At 54.1% G+C, this 17,713-nt stretch overlaps 1 protein-coding gene and 1 non-coding gene across 4 annotated transcripts in view; both read right to left on the bottom strand.

Annotated features, from left to right (window-relative positions):
- Positions 1–17,713, bottom strand: part of LOC141986089 (uncharacterized) — a 222,138-nt gene that overhangs the window by 40,072 nt on the left and 164,353 nt on the right. The window lies entirely within an intron of this gene.
- On the bottom strand, positions 3,874–3,947 carry TRNAN-GUU (transfer RNA asparagine (anticodon GUU)). Its single transcript has one exon. It is a non-coding gene; the product is annotated as a tRNA-Asn (tRNA).

Genomic DNA, 17,713 nt, shown 5'->3' with positions numbered 1-17,713 from the left:
TTCCCCCGCCATCACCCGCCTGTCTCCCGTGTCGCCCCTTCCCCTCCCGTCGCCCACCTGTCTCCCGCGTCGCCCCTTCTCCCGCCTTCGCCCGCCTGTCTCCCGCGTCGCCCCTTCCCCCGCCGTCGCCCGCCTGTCTCCAGCGTCGCCCCTTCCCCTGCCGTCGCCCGCCTGTCTCCCACGTCGCCCCTTCCCCCGCCGTCGCCTGCCTGTCTCCCACGTCGCCCCTTCCCCCGCCATCACCCGCCTGTCTCCCGCGTCGCCCCTTCCCCCGCCGTCGCCCGCCTGTCTCCCGCGTCGCCCCTTCTCCCGCCATCACCCGCCTCTCTCCCGCGTCGCCCCTTCCCTCGCCGTCGCCCGCTTGTCTCCCACGTCGCCCCTTCCCCCACCATCGCCCGCCTGTCTCCTGTGTCGCCCCTTCCCCTCCCGTCGCCCGCCTGTCTCCCGCGTCACCCCTTCCCCCGCCGTCGCCCGCCTGTCTTCCGCGTTGCCCCTTCTCCCGCCTTCGCCCGCCTGTCTCCCGCGTCGACCCTTCCCCTGCCCTCGCCCGCCCGTCTCCCGTGTCGCCCCTTCCCCCGCCATCGCCCGCCTGTCTCCCGCGTCGCCCCTTCCACCTGCCGTTGCCTGCCTGTCTCCCACATCGCCCCTTCCCCCGCCATCACCCGCCTGTCTCCCGCATCGCCCCTTTCCCTCCCGTCGCCCGCCTGTCTCCCGCGTCGCCCCTTCCCCCGCCGTCGCCCGCCTGTCTCCCGTGTCGCCCCTTCCCCTCCCGTCGCCCGCCTGTCTCCCGCGTCGCCCCTTCCCCCGCCGTCGCCCGCCTGTCTTCCGCGTTGCCCCTTCTCCCGCCTTTGCCCGCCTGTCTCCCGTGTCGACCCTTCCCCTGCCCTCGCCCGCCCGTCTCCCGTGTCGCCCCTTCCCCCGCCATCGCCCGCCTGTCTCCCGCGTCGCCCCTTCCCCCGCCGTCGCCCGTCTGTCTCCCGCGTCACCCCTTCTCCCGCCTTCGCCCGCCTGTCTCCCATGTCGCCCCTTCCCCTGCCGTTGCCTGCCTGTCTCCCACGTCGCCCCTTCCGCTGCCGTCTCCCGCCTGTCTCCCGTGTCACCCCTTCCCCCGCCGTCGCCCGCTTGTCTCCCACATCGCCCCTTCCCCCGCCATCACCCGCCTGTCTCCCGCATCGCCCCTTTCCCTCCCGTCGCCCTCCTGTCTCCCGCCTCGCCCCTTCCCCCGCCGTCGCCCGCCTGTCTTCCGCATTGCCCCTTCTCCCGCCTTCGCCCGCCTGTCTCCCGCGTCGACCCTTCCCCTGCCCTCGCCCGCCCGTCTCCCGCGTCACCCCTTCCCCCGCCATCGCCCGCCTGTCTCCCGCGTCGCCCCTTCTCCTGCCTTCGCCCGCCTGTCTCCCGCTTCGCCCCTTCCCCCGCCATCGCCTGCCTGTCTCTCGCGTCGCCCCTTTCCCCGCCGTCGCCCGCCTGTCTCCCGCGTCGCCCCTTCCCCCGCCGTCGCCCGCCTATCTCCAGCGTCGCCCCTTCCCCTGCCGTCGCCCGCCTGTCTCCCGCATCGCCCCTTCCCCCGCCGTCGCCTGCCTGTCTCCCACGTCGCCCCTTCCCCCGCCATCACCCGCCTGTCTCCCGTGTCGCCCCTTCCCCTCCCGTCGCCCGCCTGTCTCCCGCGTCGCCCCTTCCCCCGCCGTCGCCCGCCTGTCTTCCGCGTTGCCCCTTCTCCCGCCTTCGCCCGCCTGTCTCCCGCGTCGCCCCTTCCCCCGCCGTCGCCCGCCTGTCTCCCGCGTCGCCCCTTCCCCCGCCGTCGCCCGCCTGTCTCCAGCGTCGCCCCTTCCCCTGCCGTCGCCCGCCTGTCTCCCACGTCGCCCCTTCCCCCGCCGTCGCCTGCCTGTCTCCCACGTCGCCCCTTCCCCCGCCATCACCCGCCTGTCTCCCGCGTCGCCCCTTCCCCCGCCGTCGCCCGCCTCTCTCCCGCGTCGCCCCTTCTCCCGCCATCACCCGCCTCTCTCCCGCGTCGCCCCTTCCCTCGCCGTCGCCCGCTTGTCTCCCACGTCGCCCCTTCCCCCACCATCGCCCGCCTGTCTCCCGTGTCGCCCCTTCCCCTCCCGTCGCCCGCCTGTCTCCCGCGTCGCCCCTTCCCCCGCCGTCGCCCGTCTGTCTCCCGCGTCACCCCTTCTCCCGCCTTCGCCCGCCTGTCTCCCATGTCGCCCCTTCCCCTGCCGTTGCCTGCCTGTCTCCCACGTCGCCCCTTCCGCTGCCGTCTCCCGCCTGTCTCCCGTGTCACCCCTTCCCCCGCTGTCGCCTGCTTGTCTCCCACATCGCCCCTTCCCCCGCCATCACCCGCCTGTCTCCCGCATCGCCCCTTTCCCTCCCGTCGCCCGCCTGTCTCCCGCCTCGCCCCTTCCCCCGCCGTCGCCCGCCTGTCTTCCGCCTTGCCCCTTCTCCCGCCTTCGCCCGCCTGTCTCCCGCGTCGACCCTTCCCCTGCCCTCGCCCGCCCGTCTCCCGCGTCGCCCCTTCCCCCGCCATCGCCCGCCTGTCTCCCGCGTCGCCCCTTCTCCCGCCTTCGCCCGCCTGTCTCCCGCTTCGCCCCTTCCCCCGCCATCGCCTGCCTGTCTCTCGCGTCGCCCCTTTCCCCGCCGTCGCCCGCCTGTCTCCCGCGTCGCCCCTTCCCCCGCCGTCGCCCGCCTATCTCCAGCGTCGCCCCTTCCCCTGCCGTCGCCCGCCTGTCTCCCGCATCGCCCCTTCCCCCGCCATCGCTTGCCTGTCTCCCACGTCGCCCCTTCCCCCGCCATCACCCGCCTGTCTCCCGCGTTGCCCCTTCCCCCGCCATCACCCGCCCGTCTCCCGCATCGCCCCTTCCCCTGCCATCACCCGCCTGTCTGTCGCGTTGCCCCTTCTCCTGCCTTCGCCCGCCTGTCTCCCGCTTCGCCCCTTCCCCCGCCATCGCCTGCCTGTCTCTCGCGTCGCCCCTTTCCCCGCCGTCGCCCGCCTGTCTCCCGCGTCGCCCCTTCCCCCGCCGTCGCCCGCCTATCTCCAGTGTCGCCCCTTCCCCCGCCATCACCCACCTGTCTCCCTCGTCGCCCCCTCCCCCGCCATTGCCCGCCTGTCTCCTGCAGCCTCTGCATGGCCACGTAGTGGGGGAACCTCGCTACAAGTGCAGAGTGGGCAGCCTCTTCCATTGCAACACCATGGGCGGGACGTGAACCACCAGCTGGGGGAGACTAACCGCCTGCTCCGCCCCTTCTGCATGAGGCCCTGCCCCTTCCACAAACCCCACTGGAGCCCAGAGCCGCCCCCCCACTGCAGCAGCCAGCTCCCGCCAGAGGCTTGTGCCCCCAGCCTCCCTCCCAGCTCGAGAGTGGGCTGCATGGCCCCAGCCTCCCCAGCCACCCCAGCCCCGGAGCACTGGGAGGGTGGGTTATGTGGCCCTGACTCAACCTGCCATTGAGTCGCGGGGCTCTGCTCTCCATCAGCTGCGGCGGGCCAGGCTGCGGCCGGGACTCAGGCTGGGGCAGCATGGCCGCGCTTCCCTGGTGAGCCATGAGACATGCCAAGGGCTGTGTGCAGCCAACAGGGAAGCAGGAGGGAGGCATCTTCGAGCTGGCCCATCTCGTCTGTTTCTCCCTTGCCACTTGGCCGGAGGCGGGAAGGGAGTGAAACGTTCCCCAGCTGAAGGTTTTGTGCTCGGCCGTGAGGATTAAGCCCGAGCCCCTGGCACGGCTGCTGGGAGATGGGTTTCTGACTCGCATCCAGCGCACTCTGCGGGCCACCAGCTGAACCCCCTGAGGCCAAGAGAATCGGGTTTGAGGTGGCAAAAAGGGGGCCTTTGAGGCTCCCAGCATGTCTTGAGGAGCAAGGAAATAGCACAAGCTTACCAGCATCCCTGGGTGGGCTCGAACCACCATCCTCTTGGTTAACAGCCGAACGCGCTGACCCATTGTGCCACAGAGACACCTAGAGACTTGTCTGCTGTCAAGCTCAATTTGGGCTGCTTGTTACTTCATTTCTCCCCAATCAAATATGCTGATCCACTGAAACGTGCTGTGCAAAAAGTAGAATAAAATTGAGCAACAAATGCTGGCATCTCCCCAGTGCTAACTCGGACTGGAATTGCTATTTTCCTCAGCCATTGTCATTTCTTTTAGTGTTGATTGTTGAAAGGGAAGACAGGAATATTTCACTGGCAAATTCCCCACAGAAACAAAGAGTGGAACAAAAGAATAACAAAAGCACCTCACTTTTTCCTCATTTATGTAGGACAGTCTTATCATATGGATCCAGATATCCTCCAATCACACAAGCTGAAAATTGTTCTACTTTACTGCAGTTCTGTAACCGTGCAGGAACCAGTCCTGTCTGTGTCTGTGCACATCCAAAATTCCTCCTGAATTGAGAAGGGCCTTGCTTTTGTGACCATACTACCTGATATTTTCAGCCCTTGTAAGGTTCTTAAAAGAAGAATTTTATTGAAAGAAAAGGTAAAAGAATCACCTCTGTAAGATCAGTATGGTAAATGCCTTACAGGGTAATCAGATTCAAAACATAGAGAATCCCTCTAGGCAAAACCTTAAGTTACAAAAAGACACAAAAACAGGAATATACATTCCATTCAGCACATCTTATTTCACCAGCCGTTAAACAAAAGGAAATCTAACGCACTTCTAGCTTGATTACTTAGTAACTAACAGTTGTAAGGCTGAATTCCTGATCTGTTCCCGGCAAAAGCATCACAGACACAGACAGACCCTTTGTTCCCCCCCCTCCAGCTTTGAAAGTATCTTGTCTCCTCATTGGTCATTTTGGTCAGGTGCCAGCCAGGTTATCTTAGCTTCTTAACCCTTTACAGGTGAAAGGGTTTTGCCTCTGGTCAGGAGGGATTTTATAGCACTGTATACAGAAAGGTGGTTACCCTTCCCTTTATTTTTATCACAGCCCACTTGGAGACGTCTTCCCCCAAAATATCCCCCCAAGCCCTACACACCCCCTTTCCTGGGGAGGCTTGAGAATAATATCCTCACCAATTGGTTACAAAATCATCAAAGACCCAAACCCCTGGATCTTGGAACAATGGAAAAATCACTCAGGTCCTTAAAAGAAGGATTTTATTAAAAAAAAGAAAGGTAAAAATCATCTCTGTAAAATCAGGATGGAAAATACTTTACAGGGTATTCAGATTCAAAACACAGAGGATCTCCCTCTGGACAAAACCTTAAAGTTACAGAAAACAGGAATAAACCTCCCTCTTAACACAGGGAAAATTCACATAAAACAAGAGATAAACGAATCCGCCTTGCCTGGCTTACCTATACTGGTTGCAATATTGGAGACTTGATTAGAATGGGTTGGAGAAGGTGGATTTCTGTCTGGCCTCTCTCAGTCCCAAGAGAGAACAACACCTAAACAAAGAGCACAAAACAAAAGTCTTCCCCCCGCCCCAAGATTTAAAAGTATCTTGTCCCCTTATTGGACCTTTGAGTCAGGTGCTAGCCAGGTTAGCTGAGCTTATTAACCCTTGACAGGTAACAGGATGTTGCCTCTGGCCAGAGGGATTTTCTAGCACTGTATACAGACAGGTGGTTACCCTTCCTTGTATATCTATGACAGTGACCGTACAACCTGATATTTTCAGCCCTTGTAAACGAAGCAGGTTTACATTCAGTAACTGGGCAGAAAGGAAGCCGGTACTGAATGCTCCACTTCCTTGCTGGTATGCTGCTACACCTTTTCTTACCGGTACGCCGTCCCGGCCCCTACCGGCTTCCTTTCACCTCTGACACCAGGGGTAGGTAACACTGCAAAGGAGGAAAACCTGAGATGCAGAGAGCAGCAGGGAGTTGTCTGAGGTCACACAGTGAATAGCACACGGGGCTCCTGGCTCCCTGGCCTCCGTTCTGGCCACTAGACAACACTACCTGTGCTCAGCTGCCTAGGGGTTAGGTGTGGGGATACAGCTTTAAAGGGTATGGGCCATATCCTCAGCTGGTGTAAATCGGTGTATCTCCACTGACTTCCCTGACACAAGTTTAGAGCAGCCGAGGATCTGACCCAATATGCAGAGTTTGATTGAAAACTGGGAGAAGGAGTTAAGACACTTGCTCATACAAGCACCATCATTCCCTTCTCACGGGAGGATGAAACAGCCCTGTGGCAAGGGGATGGAATTAGCCCCAAGAGGGGAATCCTTTTGGTCCTCTCCTGGCTGGAAGGGTCATGGAGGGACAGGACTGAGGTGCTTTGGCAGAGCTGTGAGAATAAGTGCTGGGCTCAGTAAGCAGTGAGTGTGAACATGGCTGACGGTCCTGGGAGAGAGGGGAATCCAGCCAGAAAAAGGGAGAAATTCAGCCACCGTCCCAGGCTCAAACCACCATCCTTTGCATTAACAGCAGAACACACTGATGCAGTGCACCACAGAGATACAAGGCTGCTGCACATCTGCCTGCCAGTGCTGAGCTCGCAAGGCGCTAGTCTGGAGGCGGGGGGCTGTGGGTATAGACCCAGCAGAGTGGTGCAGTGGCAGCTTGCTGGGCCCATAACCCAGAGGTTGATGGATCGAAACCATCCTCTGCTAGGCTTGTTTCTTTTTGCTCTGGGCCTTCAAGCGAGGCAGCGACCAGCAGAGCGCCAAGAGCCTAGGCCATGAGGCCAGAGGTGGCTGAGGCGGGGGCCTGCCAGGGAGCTCCCCAGCACCTCTGGCTGCCTGGGCTGAAGGCAAGAGGCCTGCGTGTGGTGAGGGCCCCTGTCCCAGCCTGAGGCAGCCGTGCTTCCTCGTCCCCTTTTCCCACCCTGCTGCTGCAGGAGAACACGAGGGAGGCTCTCGGGACGCTGGGCAGCTCTGGGCAGCTCTGTGTGGCTGTTGGGGGAAAGAGCCGCAGCTCCTGACTCAACCTGCCATTGACTCACGGGGCTTTGTGCTCCGTCAGCCGGGGCAGGCCAGGCTGCGGCCGGGACTCAGGCTGGGGCAGCATGGCCGTGCTTCCCTGACGAGGCATGAGACATGCCAAGGGCTTTGCGCAGCCAACAGGGAAGTGGGAGGGAGGCGTCTTCAGCCGGCACGTCTCATCTGTTTCTCCCTTGCCGCTTGGGCGGAGGTGGGAAGGGAGCGAAATGTACCCGGCTGAAGGTTTTGTACTTGGATTAAACCTGCGTCCCCGGCATGGCTGCTTGGAGACTGGCTTTTGCGGCGCGGCCCCCACACTCTTCCAGCCAGCAGGTGAACCCACTGTGTCCAAGAGGGACACCTTCAAGGTGGCAAAAGGGGGACTTCAAGGCTCCCAGCCGAACTTTAGGAGCCCGCAAGGAGCCTTCAGTGGCATCCCTGGGGGAGCATAACCCCCCCCTCCTTTCCATTAACAGCTGAACTCACTGACCCATGACACCACAGAGACACCTACCAGCAGCTGGTTTGCCAGGGCCGCTGCCCAGCACCCTGCACCACTCCCTGCCCATGCCAGAGCCTGGAGTCACTAGCTTGGAGTCAGGCTACTTGGGGCTGCTGAAGAAAAGCCAGCTGAGTGACGCAGAGGAACCGTGCTTCTCCCATAGCACAGAGGTCGATGAATCAAAACCCTCTTCTGCCAGCACCGGCCTCCTTCTTCTTCCACTGGGCCTTCGAGCGAGGGGGCGGCTGGCACAGCGCCAAGAGTCTACCCTGTGGGACAGGAGGCGGCTGATGCCCGCAGCCCGCTGGGGAGCTCCCAGAAGCTATTAAGGGACAGAGACTCCTAAATGTCCTGAGTAACAAGGGTTTGGGGTTCACTGAGGCCAGTGAGGGGGTCACTATGTCGGCCTTGTAACCCTGGGTGTCGGGTCGCTGTGCAGCTTTGATCTAGAGCTCGGATCCCAACAACCGATCAGCAGCCCACAGCCTCCCGCTGGGTCTGCCCCACCTGGTTACTCCTTACAGGCTGACCTGACCCCCCTTCCCACCCCAGATTCCCCCCTAATCATCCTACTGGCACTCAGAGCCACAGACGTGGAGGTGCTGGAGGAGGGAGGTGTGACTCTAGGGTGGGGTTCTTCTCTAAAGATGGCTGCAGAAAGGTGGTGCTCAGCTCTGTCAGTGACCTGCCCAATTGCCAGGGGATGCAGACATTTCTGTAAGGCACATAAAGGGGGTATTTGGCTTCCAAGCTAATGTGAGGCATGTGCATTTATGAGAGGGAATTTCCAACCTGCCAGCAGTTAAGCCATACTCCAGTGGCCTAATGGATATGGTATTAGCTTCCAAAGCCAGAGATTGTGGGTTCAAGTCCCATCTTGGGTCTTCTTCCTCTAGAGAGTAAAGAAACCTTGGTCTTATTTTCAAACATGTGTTAGGGGTTGGTCTGGAAAATTTAAAGAAAATCCCAATACCCTTAGCATGATGCGGACACTGGCTGTTTCTGATCTTTTACTGTTCATTGAGAAATATTTCCTTAATGATGTTATGGAATATCGGGGTGGGCTATGAAGACACCCTTCTTCCTGCTTTCACCCTTCGAGACAACATGCTACATGGCATGGGGCCAATGCGCACCTCCCAGCCAACTGCTAGAGAAGACAACAGCAACACAGGCAGGGACGGCAGCAGGGCAGACTTCAGCTCCAGGAAGAAGGTGGTACCAGGTCTCATCAATGGGGAGGTGGCCACCCCAGCATGCACAAGGCTGACCCATCAAGTGTGGTGTGTGCTGCAGCGTGCCCCTACTCACTACAAATGATGGTGGAGGGCAGCGTGAGGAAAGCTTGCACTAGTGTTGCCTGTATCTGTGCCAAGGATAAAGGGAGGACACGGTCATGCAGGCTGGGCCTGACACTTCACAGTGCTACATTCACGCCGAGTACACCTCAAATGCTACACCAAGGCTGGCGAGTTCCCCATGAATTCCCATGTGAGCACACATACTGCACACACACACACAGTGCCACTGTCCACCACCCACACTGCACATACACACACACACACAGTACCACTGCCCACCACACACACTGCACACACACACACGCACACACACCATGCGTGCTGCGCACACATTGACTGAAACCAAAGAGACACAAACTGCACACTGAGGAGACGGCTGGTTTGTTTACAAGTTGATTTTATTTACAAAGGTACTGAAGTGTGATCTGTTTTTTTTTTTTCCCGAGGGAAACTGGATACAATTAATTTAGGCTTGACTAGAGACTGGGAGTGGATGGGTCATTACACAAAGTAAAACTATTTCCCCACTTTTCCTACAAAAGTTTCCCCGCCCCCCCCTGCTGATAATAGCTCACCTTAAGTGATCACTCTCATTACAGTGTGTATGATAACACCCATTGTTTCATGTTCTCTATGTATATAAATCTCCCCACTGTATTTTCCACTGAATGCATCTGATGAAGTGAGCTGTAGCTCATGAAAGCTTATGTTCAAATAAATTGGTTAGTCTCTAAGGTGCCACAAGTACTCCTTTTCTTTTTGCGAATACAGACTAACATGGCTGCTACTCTGAAACCTGTTATATATTTGCAGCAAATATTGTATAAAAGTTGTTGTGTAAGAGGTCTATGGAGAGGTGATGATTAGCTGATTATGATTATGCTATCTGTCTGCATGCATCATTTTTGTAGTTGAAGTTATACATATTGGCTATGTACTTGTAAATCAATGTGTTTTGATTCTGAAGTAGCCTTCGTAAAGCATTTGGTCAGCTTCTTGAGAAAGGAATGTGCAAATTAAGTGCCCAATCAAGAAACACTTAACTGACAATGGATCCTGGAAAACTCCAATCCACATAAGAAGTCTTCCTGGGAACATGCAAGGTAGCATGTGGGCCATGGCTGCCACCTGTAAAGAACTAAGTCATGCATGGACATACGACTTGCCCATGTGATTCCAGACTCCATTTTGCTGTAATTTTCCACAGTAAACACAAAGAGGTGTCCTTAAACCTGGAAAAGACTATAAAAGGCAGCTACCTTACTTCTATCTCGTCTTCAATCCTGCTTCATACCTCTTGAGGGACTTTGCTACAAATGGAAGTTCTGAACAAAAGGACTGAATAACCCATCCCAGCTGTGGATATACTCCAGAAACTTGATTTGAACCTGCAGTTTATTCTATCACTTCTACAAGCCTGAACCAAGAACTTTGCCATTATGAAGGCTTCCATTTAACCAATTCCAGCTCTCATCTCTATCTTTTTCCTTTTATAAATAAACCTTTACATTTTAGATTCTAAAGGATTAGCAACAGTGTGATTTGTGGGTAAGATCTGATTTATATATTGACCTGGGTCTGGGGCTTGGTCCTTTGGGATCAGGAGAACCTTTTGTCTTTTACTGGGGTATTGGTTTTCATAACCATTCATCCCCATAATGAGTGACACTGGTGGTGATACTGGGAAACTGGAGTGTCTAAGGGAATTGCTTGTGTGACTTGTGGTTAGCCAGTGGGGTAAAACCAAAGTCCTCTCTGTCTGGCTGGTTTGGTTTGCCTTAGAGGTGGGAAAACCCCAGCCTTGGTCTGTAACTGCCCTGCTTTAAGCAATTTGTCCTGAATTGGCACTCTTAGTTGGGTCCCACCAGAACCAGCATTGTTACATGCTCTCTGGTGGGAAATTAAAAACAAAAAGAAGCAGAAACCTCCCCCCGCCAGCACTCCAAAAGAAGCAAGGCACTACTTAAAGAAATGAATAGGAAATTACATACACATACTTCTCTAGGAGAAGGCAGACACAAAGGCGGGAACTCGGGATTAGGGCTGAGGCAAGGGCAGAGCCTTATGGAAAGGGGCGGTGCAGGAGCAGGGCCTCAGGTGAAGGGGCGGTGCTAGGGCAGATCGTAGGAGGAATGGGCAATGACAGGTTTGGTCACAGAGACCCCCTTTGGAATGTCACCTGAGGTGCTGGAATTACCTCTGATCCCATTTTCCCTGCCAGTTTGGGGCTCCAGAACCCTGCCTTGTTGAGCCAGACATGCCAGCCTGCTGCAACACAGATCCAGGTCTGGTCCACACCCCCAAAGCTGCAGACTTTAACCAAAACCTGCTCAGCAGGTCACCTATCTCCAGCACCCAGACACCCAGCTCCCAAGGGGATTCAACCTCCAAATAAATCTGTTTTACTCTGTATAAAGCTTATACAGGGTAAACTTATAAATTGTCCACCCTCTATAACACTGATAGAGAGATCTGCACAACTGTTTTGACTGTGGGGATAATGGAACACTTCCAGTTCGACCTGCTCCTTGGTATTGACTTTTTTCTGCAAATCTCAGGTTAAAGTATTTGCCTGCAGCAGGAGGGAGTGTTCTGCTGGGACCCCCAAGGGAAAGAGTAAGGTCTCAGGAAGTGCTGAGAGAATGGGAGAGAGTCTCCTTGATTCTTCTGCAACTGGGGGAAGCTGTGTGTTTCCAGGTGGGAGAGTGGTTGAGACCAACTCCTACGCTGCAGCTGGTGGCAACACCACTTCAGGAAGGGACGGGGATGAAATGCCTGCCAGGGAGAGAATTGTCCAGGTTGTTAGCTGCAGCAGGTTACAGCTGAACCAGAGACAAAAGCGGCTCTAGGGATCAGAGCACAAAGTAGCCCAGAGGAGAGCCCAGAGAAGGGGAAGAGAATCTCAGAAACCACTGAGGTGGGTGAGGATTCCTGTGACTCTGTAACACAGGGAAGCGGGGTGCTTCCAAGTATGGGAGGGGCTCAGACTAGCTCCTTCGAGCAGAAGGCAACATGCCCTGGGTGCAGGGGAGGTGTTGTCAGTGATTAAGGAAATGGTCCCAGTTGTTAGCTGGCAGAGTTCTGCAGCTGAAGGAGGGGGCCCAGAGGAGGAAACTGGGGAAGGAATAGTGGGGGTGCAGGAATGTCTCCTCATGAGTCACTTGGGCCAGAACACTAGGAGGATGGCTGGGTCAGCATCTGTGCACCCAGGCTTGCAGCCTGTGACCCAGGTTTTGAGAAGGAACTGTGTAACTGACTTCCTGGAGGGGAGCAGTCACACAGCTGGCTTCTCAGGGACAGAGAAAGGGGTGAAAGAGGGTACCCCAATCCAGGTCCCAATTTTTTCAGGACGCTAAGTCTGATACGTTTTTGGAAAGTAAATGTGTCTCTTTACATCAAGATGCAGCTCCAACACCTGTCACAGCAGAGGAGTTGAGCCCAGGAAATTGCTAGGTGGTCATCTGCCAGAATACAAATGACCCAACTCATGGGGGCGGGGGGCTTTCCCCCGCGCTGGTGAGACACAGAGAGCAGTTACGGGAAAGCTGCTGGGAAAGGGTGAATCCGATCAAAGGTTAAACACCCCTAGCCCAGAGAGCATGGATCACAGCCCTCTAGAGGGCAGGGGAGGACTCAGTGCTGGGAGGGGGAAACACAGGGTAACCCCTAAAGGGGAGCTGCACTTCCTACATATGTACAGTCCTGGGGTTGGGAGACTGCTCCCCACAGGGCCAGCCAATGTGCAGGACCCCCCTGGGCCCTTATCTTGCCAGATCCTGAGATATCAAAATACCAGAAACATGCGTAAATTAAGAGCCCACACAGAGGGGAACGCTGGAGGGAAAGAAAAGCCAGTGACTGGTTACATGGGAGAGAATCAAAGGACACCATGGGTAACGAACAAACTAACCTCAAACTACACTATCAGAACGGAGGGCATGTATAAAGATACTTGTAAACACCCATCTGTGGTGATAAATTTTGGTATTAATGTTAAGTTTTGAGGCTAAGAATTTTGACACAGATGTTACACCTTATGATGATGCTACTTTTCCATTAATACCTGTAAACCGGTTTAAAGTTTATCACAGCAGACAAACCACAAAAAACCTGGTTTGCTGTGTGTGAATGGGGAAACTGAGGCACACTGCCTCATGGCCTTTATGGCTGGATGCCAAGAGAACTATAACCAGAAACTGCCTTCAAGATAGTCAGTGACTAACCCTCCTTCAGTAAACTAAGAGGGGAGGTCTGATGCTCTGTACCTCGAGGGAACACCCTACACCCCCATGTTCATCTTTATAAAATGATTGTGTGGCATCCAATGCAAAGCTTGTCATTTTGGATATCTTTGGAAGGCTCATGATGCACTGAGCATGGTTGGTATAGTGATGTTATAGTAATTGTTACAGTAAAGTTATAGGATATAATTTTATATATATAGTTATGAGGCTGAAAATGTATCCTCATGGCTTAAAGCAAGCCCATGCAAAAGCTCTCCAAGAACAGAGAGGCAGTTCACACCTCATCAGGGGATGGATGGGACAAACCCAGCCCAGCCTCACAGGAACAATGGACACTGGCTTAGGCAGCAACAAAAGAATCTGTTAGACCCTGGAGGGAATCACCTTCTTCATTTGGGCAGTTGGGGACTGATGAGGTAATGCTCACCTGACACTGAAGGAAGGGTGGGGGCAAAGAAAGAAGAGTAAATATGGCAGGTGACCAGCTTGGCTTAACAGTGAAATCCTTGCGGATCTTAAACATAAAAAAGAAGCTTACAAGAAGTGGAAGATTGGACAAATGACCAGGGAAGAGTATAAAAATGTTGCTCGGGCATGTAGGAATGAAATCAGGAGGGCCAAATCGCACCTGGAGCTGCAGCTAGCAAGAGATGTCAAGAATAACAAGAAGGGTTTCTTCAGGTATGTTGGCAACAAGAAGAAAGCCAAGGAAAGTGTGGGCCCCTTAATGAATGAGGGAGGCAACCTAGTGACAGAGGATGTGGAAAAAGCTAATGTGCTCAGTGCTTTTTTTGCCTCTGTCTTCACTAACAAGGACAGCTCCCAGACTGCTGCGCTGGGCATCACAACATGGGGAGTAGATGGCCAGCCCTGTGTGGAGAAAGAGGTGGTTAGGGACTATTTAGAAAAGCTGGACGTGCACAAGTCCATGGGGCCGGATGGGTTGCATCCGAGAGTGCTAAAGGAGTTGGCGGCTGTGACTGCAGAGCCATTGGCCATTATCTTTGAAAACTCATGGCGATCGGGGGACGTCCCGGATGACTGGAAAAAGGCTAATGTAGTACCCATCTTTAAAAAAGGGAAGAAGGAGGATCCTGGGAACTACAGGCCAGTCAGCCTCACCTCAGTCCCTGGAAAAATCATGGAGCAGGTCCTCAAGGAATCAATTCTGAAGCACTTAGAGGAGAGGAAAGTGATCAGGAACATTCAGCATGGATTCACCCAGGGAAGATCAAGCCTGACTAATCTAATCACCTTCTGTGATGAGATTACTGGTTCTGTGGATGAAGGGAAAGCAGTGGATGTATTGTTTCTTGACTTTAGCAAAGCTTTTGACACGGTCTCCCACAGTATTCTTGTCAGCAAGTTAAAGAAGTATGGGCTGGATGAATGCACTATAAGGTGGGTAGAAAGTTGGCTAGATTGTCGGGCTCAACGGGTAGTGATCCATGGCTCCATGTCTAGTTGGCAGCCGGTATCAAGTGGAGTGCCCCAGGGGTCGGTCCTGGGGCCGGTTTTATTCAATATCTTCATAAATGATCTGGAGGATAGTGTGGATTGCACTCTCAGCAAATCTGTGGATGACACTAAACTAGGAGGAGTGGTAGATATGGTGGCAGGTAGGGATAGGATACAGAGGGACCTAGACAAATTGGAAGATTGGGCCAAAAGAAATCTGATGAGGTTCAACAAGGATAAGTGCAGGGTCCTGCACTTAGGATGGAAGAATCCCATGCACCACTACAGACTAGGGACCGAATGGCTAGGCAGCAGTTCTGCGGAAAAGGACCTAGGGGTGACAGTGGACGAGAAGCTGGATATGAGTCAACAGTGTGCCCTTGTTGCCAAGAAGGCCAATGGCATTTTGGGATGTATAAGTTGGGGCATAGCCAGCAGATCGAGAGACATGATCGTTCTCCTCTATTCGACATTGGTGAAGCCTCATCTGGAGTACTGTGTCCAGTTTTGGGCCCCACACTACAAGAAGGATGTGGATAAATTGGAAAGAGTCCAGAGAAGGACAACAAAAATGATTAGGGGTCTGGAACACATGACTTATGAGGAGAGGCTGAGGGAACTGGGATTGTTTAGTCTGCAGAAGAGAAGAATGAGGAGGGACTTGATAGCTGCTTTCAACTGCCTGAGAGGTGGTTCCAAAGAGGATGGTTCTAGACTATTCCCAGTGGTAGATGATGACAGGACAAGGAGTAATGGGCTCAAGTTGCAGTGTTTAGGCTGGATATTAGGAAAAACTTTTTCACTAGGAGGGTGGTGAAACACTGGAATGCATTATCTAGGGAGGTGGTAGAATCTCCTTCCTTAGAAGTTTTTAAGATCAGGCTTGACAAAGCCCTGGCTGGGATGATTTAATTGGGGATTGGTCCTGCTTTGAGCAGGGGGTCCCTTCCAACCCTAATGTTCTATGATTCTAATCAGGCAACAGGAGAGAAAACCAAAAAAATAATAATAATAAAAAAGCACAGTGGTGTATTAAATATAAACTAAAATAATTAAAGGGAAAATTTAAAAAAAGATTTGACAAGGTAAGGAAACTGTTTCTGTCTGGTTTCATTTAAATTAAGATGGTTAAAAGCAACATTTCTCTCCAGCATGGTAAAGATTTAAAGCTGTATTCAATCTCTGTTCAGTTGCAGACTTTTGAAGGAACAACCAGAGCTTTCTGTTCAGAGTTCTGAACCACCGCCATCCTGGGGTATTTGTAACCCTGAGGCTCTACTGTAATTGCTGAGGCTGCACTGGTTTTTAGGGGGATCATTCTGCGGAGGGATGTGGTTCTGGTCCCATTCGGGGGCCAGCAAAACCAGTGTGAATAATGATGCTGGAAATAAAATGTATTTTTCATATTTTTAATTTTTGCAATGTTTTAAATCCACCCCACTTGGAAAGGAAAATAGGATTCAAGCCCTGGTGGTTCGGGTGGAAATTGTGCGGGAGAAGATAGCTGGAAGGTTCCCGTTCCATGGGAGCAGCACAGGGCTGGTGGATTGCCCAGCTTTGGCTTTTGTTCACTGGTTGTCCCCACAGGGTTGATTTTGTAGTTGGTCGTTTAGAATGTATTTGCTGGACACTTGTGTGGATCTTTTTGCCCTGGGGCTCCCATTGCTGGGCCCCTGGTTGCAGCCACCTCCATCTGCAAGTTAAACATGTAAATATTGTCCATAAAACCCGTGCAGCTGTGTGCTGTGTCAAAGATAACTCCCGTGTCACTCTCCTGTCTGTTACAATCCTTCCCCGGGGGGCCCACAGATATGTTTGGCCCCAGGCCCACAAAAAGTTAATTCTGCCCTGCTGCCCGGAGCGGAGAGTCAAGTTCAGCCAGCCCCATGACACCGGAGGTGCAGGAGCCGCCACCGTGGGGTGAGTGAAGGACAGGACCCAAACCTCCAGAGGAGGCAGGATCCACCCAAAACCACCCAAATGCCTCCACCCCCAAACAATTTACTGAGTTGTGACAGGCCATAAACATTTATTAATGGGCCCTGGGGAATGTTCCCTTTAATTTTTTACATCCATGTGCAGAATGAATTTTGTTTCTGCACCAATATGGAGGTGATGTGTGGTGGGGGTGTGGCCAAGAGTTCGGACTGTGGGAGGGGGCTCAGGACTGGGGAAGAGGGTTGGGTTGTGGCGGGGGTGAGGGCTCTGGCTGAAGGTGCAGGCTCGGGGGGGTTGGGATGAGGGGTTCGGGGTACAGGAGGGGACTCAGGGCTGGAGCAGAGAGTTGGGGTGCAGGGGGACAAGGGCACTGGCTGGGGGTGAAGACTCTGGGGTGGCATTTGGATGAGGGGTTTGGAGTGCAGGAAGGGGCTCAGGGGTAGGGCAGAGGGTTGGGGTGAGGGGTCTGGCTGGGGGTGCAGGCTCTTGGAGGTTGAGATGAGGGGTTCAGGGTGCGGAGGGGGCTCAGGGTTGGGGCAGAGGGTTGGGGTGCAGGGGGGTGAGGACTTGGGCGTCTGTCTCATCCCTCCCTGCCCCACCCCACCTTCCATTCGTACAGCTCTCCTCGTTGGCCTACCTGCCTCCTCCAACCTGCTCACTTCATTAGCCATCTTCCCTGCACCACAGGCTGTGCTACCTACTACGGAGCCGGGAGACAGAACATATCTGGGTAGAAACAAACCCTGGCTAATGTGCTGCGCTCACCAAAGTGTGCCCAGCTTTAGCCAAATATTTAATTTGCCTCCACACACTTTTTTTTCCCCGCCTGCAGATTATAGTGATCTCAGCCCGAGAAGCTCTGGAATGCAATTCCTTCCACAGACATGCTCAACTGAGACATAATGGCATTGACTTGGTGTGCAAAAGAACAGTAAAAACATAATCAGTTTTATGTGATTAATCCAGCCCTATGGCAGATAAAACCTAATGATAACACATCTTCAGCCAGAACATCATCTTCTGACAGCAGCCAGTGCCAGGGGCTTCGGAGGGAATGAACAGAACAGGCAATCACTGAGTGAACCATCCCATCATCTACTCCCAGCATCTGGCAGTCAGAGGTTTAGGGACACCTAGAGCATGCGGAGACATCCCTGATTATCTCAATTAATAGCTGATGCACTTATCCTGAGGAACTGATCTAGTTCTTTGTTGAACCCATTTACAGCTTTGGCCTTCAAAACATAATGAACACACATCTACAACCCCAAGAGGGTTTGACAATCCCAAAAATTCTAAAAACAGGAATTATACACCCGGAAGTCAAGAAATGTTAATAAAGTCATGATATTTCGTTCTTATGGGCCTCTTTGTTCCTGAGCCTTTAGGGTGCAGTAA

Source organism: Natator depressus, chromosome 4 (genome assembly GCF_965152275.1).
Source record: "Natator depressus isolate rNatDep1 chromosome 4, rNatDep2.hap1, whole genome shotgun sequence".
Taxonomy (NCBI): domain Eukaryota; kingdom Metazoa; phylum Chordata; order Testudines; family Cheloniidae; genus Natator; species Natator depressus.
The sequence above is the reverse complement of the archived record's forward strand: the minus strand, read 5'-3'. Positions and strand labels throughout refer to the sequence as shown.